Source organism: Castor canadensis, chromosome 7, assembly GCF_047511655.1.
Source record: "Castor canadensis chromosome 7, mCasCan1.hap1v2, whole genome shotgun sequence".
NCBI lineage: Eukaryota > Metazoa > Chordata > Mammalia > Rodentia > Castoridae > Castor > Castor canadensis.
The window spans coordinates 56604748-56610694 of record NC_133392.1 but is presented as its reverse complement, the minus strand read 5'-3'; the positions used below and the strand labels follow the sequence as shown (position 1 = coordinate 56610694).

The 5947-nt window shown below is 34.5% G+C and overlaps 1 non-coding gene across 1 annotated transcript; it reads left to right on the top strand.

Annotated features, from left to right (window-relative positions):
* The first annotated feature begins 5357 nt into the window (after nt 1–5357).
* Nucleotides 5358–5520, top strand: LOC141425081 (U1 spliceosomal RNA). The gene has a single exon (XR_012450188.1). It is a non-coding gene; the product is annotated as a U1 spliceosomal RNA (small nuclear RNA).
* The last annotated feature ends 427 nt before the right edge of the window (nt 5521–5947 follow it).

Sequence of the window (5947 nt, the reverse complement as noted above, 5' to 3'; positions counted from 1 at the left end):
AGCAAGACAGAAAGAGATTAAGCAATTTTCTAAAGGCTAAGGAAGAAGCCTCAAATCCAGGTTGGAACTTATGAATGCAGCACCTCTCCCCATAGCACTTTCCCTCAATCAGAGTGAAGGGTGGGGGTTGGAGGAGTTGGGAGAATAGGAATAGAGAAGAATTGCAGATTATAGAGCTTTTTGTACAAATCATTTTCAGCTTGTCATCAAAATTCTGATGAATTCTGATTGAATACAATGGCAGAAGACATAGCAAAAAATTTCTCTGTCAAATATACCTCAGAATTGAAGCATTATCCTTTAGTTCAATTTCCACTGGAAACTTTACTGAGAAACTTTGAGGTCATTTTTGATGTGTCTCAGATCTCCAGTGCCCCTTCTGCACAGGCTTTCCAGAAATGCACTCTGTGAAGAGTCCAGGTTCTTAAGGTGGCACCTCTTTTTTAATGACTCTAGCTGTTCTCAGACACAAGCAGATTCAACACCATACTGTATACTTCATTTCAGAGATGATTAGAAATTATTTTCTTTTTTTATACTTTATTTTTATTATTGTTGTACAGGAGGTACATTGTGACATTTACAAAATTTCTTACAATCTATCATAGTTGAATTCATCCCCTGCACCATTCTCCTTTACCTACCTCTCTCCCATTTCTGGAATAGTTTCAACAGGTCTCATTTTTCCATTTATATACATGTGTACAGAATATTCCTATCATATTCACCCTCTGGCCTCCTTTCCTTATATCCTTCCCCTCCCACTGGTACAAACTCCCTAGATGGGACCTTCTTTGCCTTTCTGTTCTCTGTTTTTGTAAAATAAATAAATAAATGGCATTTTTGTTTAAGATAGTTACACAGGGTGTTTCATTGTGACATTTCTATTATAACTCAAATTGATTTTCTTCATCCAGGAAATATTTCCTAGATAGTCTTTGACATACTTTAGTTTATCAATAGTCTTACCTGTGAGAGTTGATAATAAACTTGATTGATTAGATATGATAATATTTTCTGCTTTTCAGAAAAGAATTATGTGACCTATGGAAGCATAGCTTCTGCACAAATTTTCATAGCCTCTGTATAATTATCAAATAAGGATAAAAATAAAGGAATACCAATTACTTTGCTGACCTCCAGTTCAGCTATATTTTCTTTTTTCTCCTTAATTTCCAAGTTTTTGATTTTAATGATGTCAAAATAAAGTCCATGTCAATCACTTTCTTGGCTATGGATATTCAGATTCAACATACTGATATATTGTAACTGTAGGATTGTATTTCTTTAAAATTTAATTATAAAGTGTATAATATTCTTCTAAATAATAAAGTTTTTTTCAAAATAACAGAATAATGCTACTGAAGATAATAAATACCTGGTATCCAGATAATTAACTCCTAATTTCTTTGTTGACTTAAAAATAAACATGAGTCATTGAGACACACTGTAATATAATGTGTAAAAATTGTTTTGGTTCTTATTATTTGATCAATATTCCTTTAGACTGCTTTGCGTGGCTTCTCTGATTTCCCCTCCCTGGTTTATAAAGGATTTCCTCTATGTTAGGAAGTGTATTAAGGACTTTATCTCTGGTTTTTGTTCCACTGTTCCTATCTCACCTCTATAGGCAAGATACTCAATCTTGCTAAGCTGCTGTATCCTGCTGCGTAAACTGGGGATGATATTTATGATTAACTCATAGGATCTGTGAAAACATTAAGTGGGATCATGCATGAAAGCTCATGTCAGAGTCCCGGCGTGTAATAAAGCTTTCCTTTTTTTAGCTATTTCTATTAAATTTTATGATAATTTGCAATTGCTCCTAAGTACAATGGCAGTAGACATAGCACAAAGCTGTAATTTTCATTTTAAAGGAGAGTTTTAGAAAGTGCAAATGAAGTACAGTTTTTTTAATTTTTTATTTAATTTTTTCATTTTTACATTTACTTACATGTGTACACATCCTCTTCCCTCCTTCGCACACCACCTCTGGGCACTTTTGATCTCATTTTCTTACACCTGAATCTAGGCTTCCCTTTCTTTACATTTGTTCAGGTTACCTTGATTGGTAATTTTGTTTAGACTTATTTTTCCAGATCTGACCTCAGAACCTCTCTATAATTTGTATCCTATTTTCATCCATTCACTATACCTGTAATAAACTTGTTGTCTTGGTCCTGCCCTTCCTCTGCCAAGTACACCCTGAGCTCTGGAAGAGTGGGAGGTACACTCTGCTTTCTGAGAACTGTTAGAAGAGGTTAACAGATAGTAGCTAGAAGAGTGTGTCTATATCGAAGTTCTCAAACTCAGCTCACATCAAAATCTTTTAAAAGCCCAGTGATAAAACAGATTTCTGGCTTCTACTTTCAGGTTTGGTATATCTGGGACAGGGCCTACCAATTTCCATTCCTATGTTTACACAATGTGGCCCAAGGGCCACATTAAAAATAATCTGTGTTCTTCTCTGAAAAGTCCCAATAGGACATTCTTGTCAGAAACATAAGCTTTCTTTCCAAGTTAAGAAATAGCCAAAATGTTTATTAGACTTTCTGTCTGACTATAGTTTTTATCAAGTGCCAGTTATGTTTAGTATTTGGAAGTATCAATATTTTACTCTATTCTAAGTTCCACAGATATCAATTTGAATGCTGCTAGTATGGTCAGAATATAATTATTTACTCTTGAAAACAAGCCTTGACTTTATTAATGAGCATTGTTCTCCTGAGAAGTTGAGGATATTCTATACATAGAAGTTGCTTCCTCTGCTATGAAGATAAGAAATTATCTTCATTTATAATATTGGCAAAGATAAAAGTAAAAAGTGTACTTTATCATTATTTTCAAAACTATAAAATTACAATTGGGCATTGTTTTATTTTGAATTTATTTTCTAGATCTTAACTAGTGACCTTAGAATATTTGTGTTAGTTCAAATCTCATTTCTTTCAATAGAGATTCTGTTGGAAATAATGGGTCCATGAAAGGACTCTGTAAGGATGAGGACAACTTAATTTTCAAGTGCATATGTTAAATTTTATGATTTAGCTGCCAAGTTTTATGTTTATCAGGACTTCTTATATATACATAACTTAAACATCACCCATTTTCAAAGCAGCACATCTATTATGGACTATTTTGTCCTAACACACTGGCTATGACTTAAATTTCTTTTTGTGATTTATATCCTGTGTTTTATTTCAAGTAGCTGTTTCAACTGTTCTGGCCAAAAAATAAAAGTTAGTTAATATAGATCCATAAATATTAACATGACAAGTAAAACAGCATTATTTATCTATGATTTTAATATTTTTTTCTAAATAATTTTTTTCTCCTACTTTGGAATTTACTTAAATTCAGACTTATGAGACTTTAGGAACTAAAAGATTTGCTACCAATTTACAACTACCACCATGTAAATTCTCACGCTTTCAGATACCGAACAATGGGTGTTACAACTGGACTCAAGTGTCTACTATGATTTTTTATCTGCATTATTATGTAAAAGGTATGTTTCCTACATTTCTCTACCAGAACACATGTTTTGAGCTTCCCTTTCTACACTCTTGTGTTTGATCCTTAACCACAAACAGGTTTCTTCAGAAATATGTGTGCAATTTTGCAATGTTAGATTAGAGAAATAATATGGGATTTAAATTTTAATTAAGGCAAACATCTGAGCTGAATGTTATGCAGCTTATTAAAGTAATATTTATGAACTTATTGTGGGACATAGCAGTTAATTATTGAAGTTCACATTAAAAATATCATTCTAAGCATTTTGTAAATCATAATAATGAATAATATTCACTCATTGACTCATTCACTCCCTTGCTCACACAATAAAAGAACTGACTCCTCTACACAATGTAATATGTTCTCTTGAAATTAAAATGAACAGTAAAAATCTAGGATTTTCTTCATACTTACTCTTTATGTCATGTTTCTGTTTCAAAAGATTGGCTTATTACCAGACCATAAGGTCTGTTTTTCTTTTTTCTTTTATTTTATTTTAAATTATTATCATATAATTGTACTGGAGGTACATTGTGACATTTACAAAAGTTATTACAATATATCATTGTTGAATTCACTCCCTCCATCATTCTCCTTTATCTCCCCTCTTGCCATTACTGGAAAAGTTTCAACAGGTCTCATTCATTCATTTATTCTTTCATTCATCCATGCCACAAACTTCTGCATAATACTATCTCTGATCAAGACAATATTTTGGGCAAAATAAAAGAGCAATACACTTGTCAGGAAATGACATGTACACAGCTACCCTAAAACACAGTAGATTTTGAAATTGTATGTGAAAGAATGAAACCAAAAGGTACTTGAATTCAATGGGAGGGACTCTTTACTTGTTAGAGAGTTAACCATTTGGGTTCCATCTAAATCCTGACTTGATTGGAAGTGAACTTCATGGTGCTTTGTCTTCAAGACATTATTCTATTTGAAATTGCTCAGTTGATCCAGAGATAGGCAGAGCCTTAGGAAAACCTTACAGTTCCCAGCACTTCCAGCTCTTCAGTAGGACTGACTTCACAGATGAGGAATTGAGGTCACAAAGATAAAAACATACAGACTTCCTGTTCTGACTCTTACATTACTCCCTTTTGTACCTGCTGTTCTACCTTTAAGAACATTTGTTAGCCTGGCTCAAAAAACCAAAAATCGTATGTTCTCCCTCATATGTGGACATTAGATCAAGGGCAAACACAAGGGGATTGGACTATGAGCACATGCTAAAAGCGAGAGCACACAAGGGAGGGGTGAGGATAGGTAAGACACCTAAAAAACTAGCTAGCATTTGTTGCCCTTAACGCAGAGAAACTAAAGCAGATACCTTAAAGCAACTGAGGCCAATAGGAAAAGGGGACCAGGTACTAGAGAAAAGGTTAGATCAAAAAGAATTAACCTAGAAGGTAACACCCACGCACAGGAAATCAGTGTGAGTCAATGCCCTGTATAGCTATCCTTACCTCAACCAGCAAAAACCCTTGTTCCTTCCTATTATTGCTTATACTCTCTCTACAACAAAATTAGAAATAAGGGCAAAATAGTTTCTGCTGGGTATTGGGGGGGGGAGGGAGGGGGCGGAGTGGGTGGTAAGGGAGGGGGTGGGGGCAGGGGGGAGAAATGAACCAAGCCTTGTATGCACATATGAATAATAAAAGAAAAATGAAAAAAAAAAAAAAGAACATTTGTTCCTTTTGTTTTGTTTCTGTGGGTGGGGTGGTGGTGTATGTCTATAATAATAAGAAGTGTTCAGCAGGTGGAGGAAAGAGGCCTGAGAGTTCAAAACCATCCCAGAGAAAGTTAGTGAGACCTTATATCAAAACAAAATACATATGCTTACCTAGCTCTGGAGATACCATGATTATGAAAGTGGTTTTCCTAGTGTGAAGCTTATGCATTGCACTGGAAATGCTGACCACTGTGATTTTCCCAAATGTGAGAAACTAGACTGTATAATTTGTGGTACTACAGGACTGATTTCTGCTCTCCCTTGCGGGGGGGGGGAGACACAAATAAAAATTTGAAGGAATGGCACAAGTAGTAAGCACTTGCTTACCATGTGGTAGTCTCTGTGTCCAATTCCCAGTACCAAAAAGGAGAAAAAAGTGCTTATTGCATGGAAAATTGCATAGGTTGCTCATGAAAATTAAAACAAAATGAACATCATTTTGAGTTCTAAGCATTGCCTTTAAAATCTATATCTAGTCATCCCTTGGTATGCCTGCAATCCTCATGGATGCCAAAACGCATGGATATTTATTTAATGCTGCATGTATCTACACCTGACTTACGTGACCCCTCCACTTGTTCCGTGTACTTTAAATCATCACAACAGTATAATACCTAATATAATGTAAATGCTATGTAAATAGTTCTTCTACCGTATTGTTTAAGGATTAATGACAAGAAAGAAAAATCTATA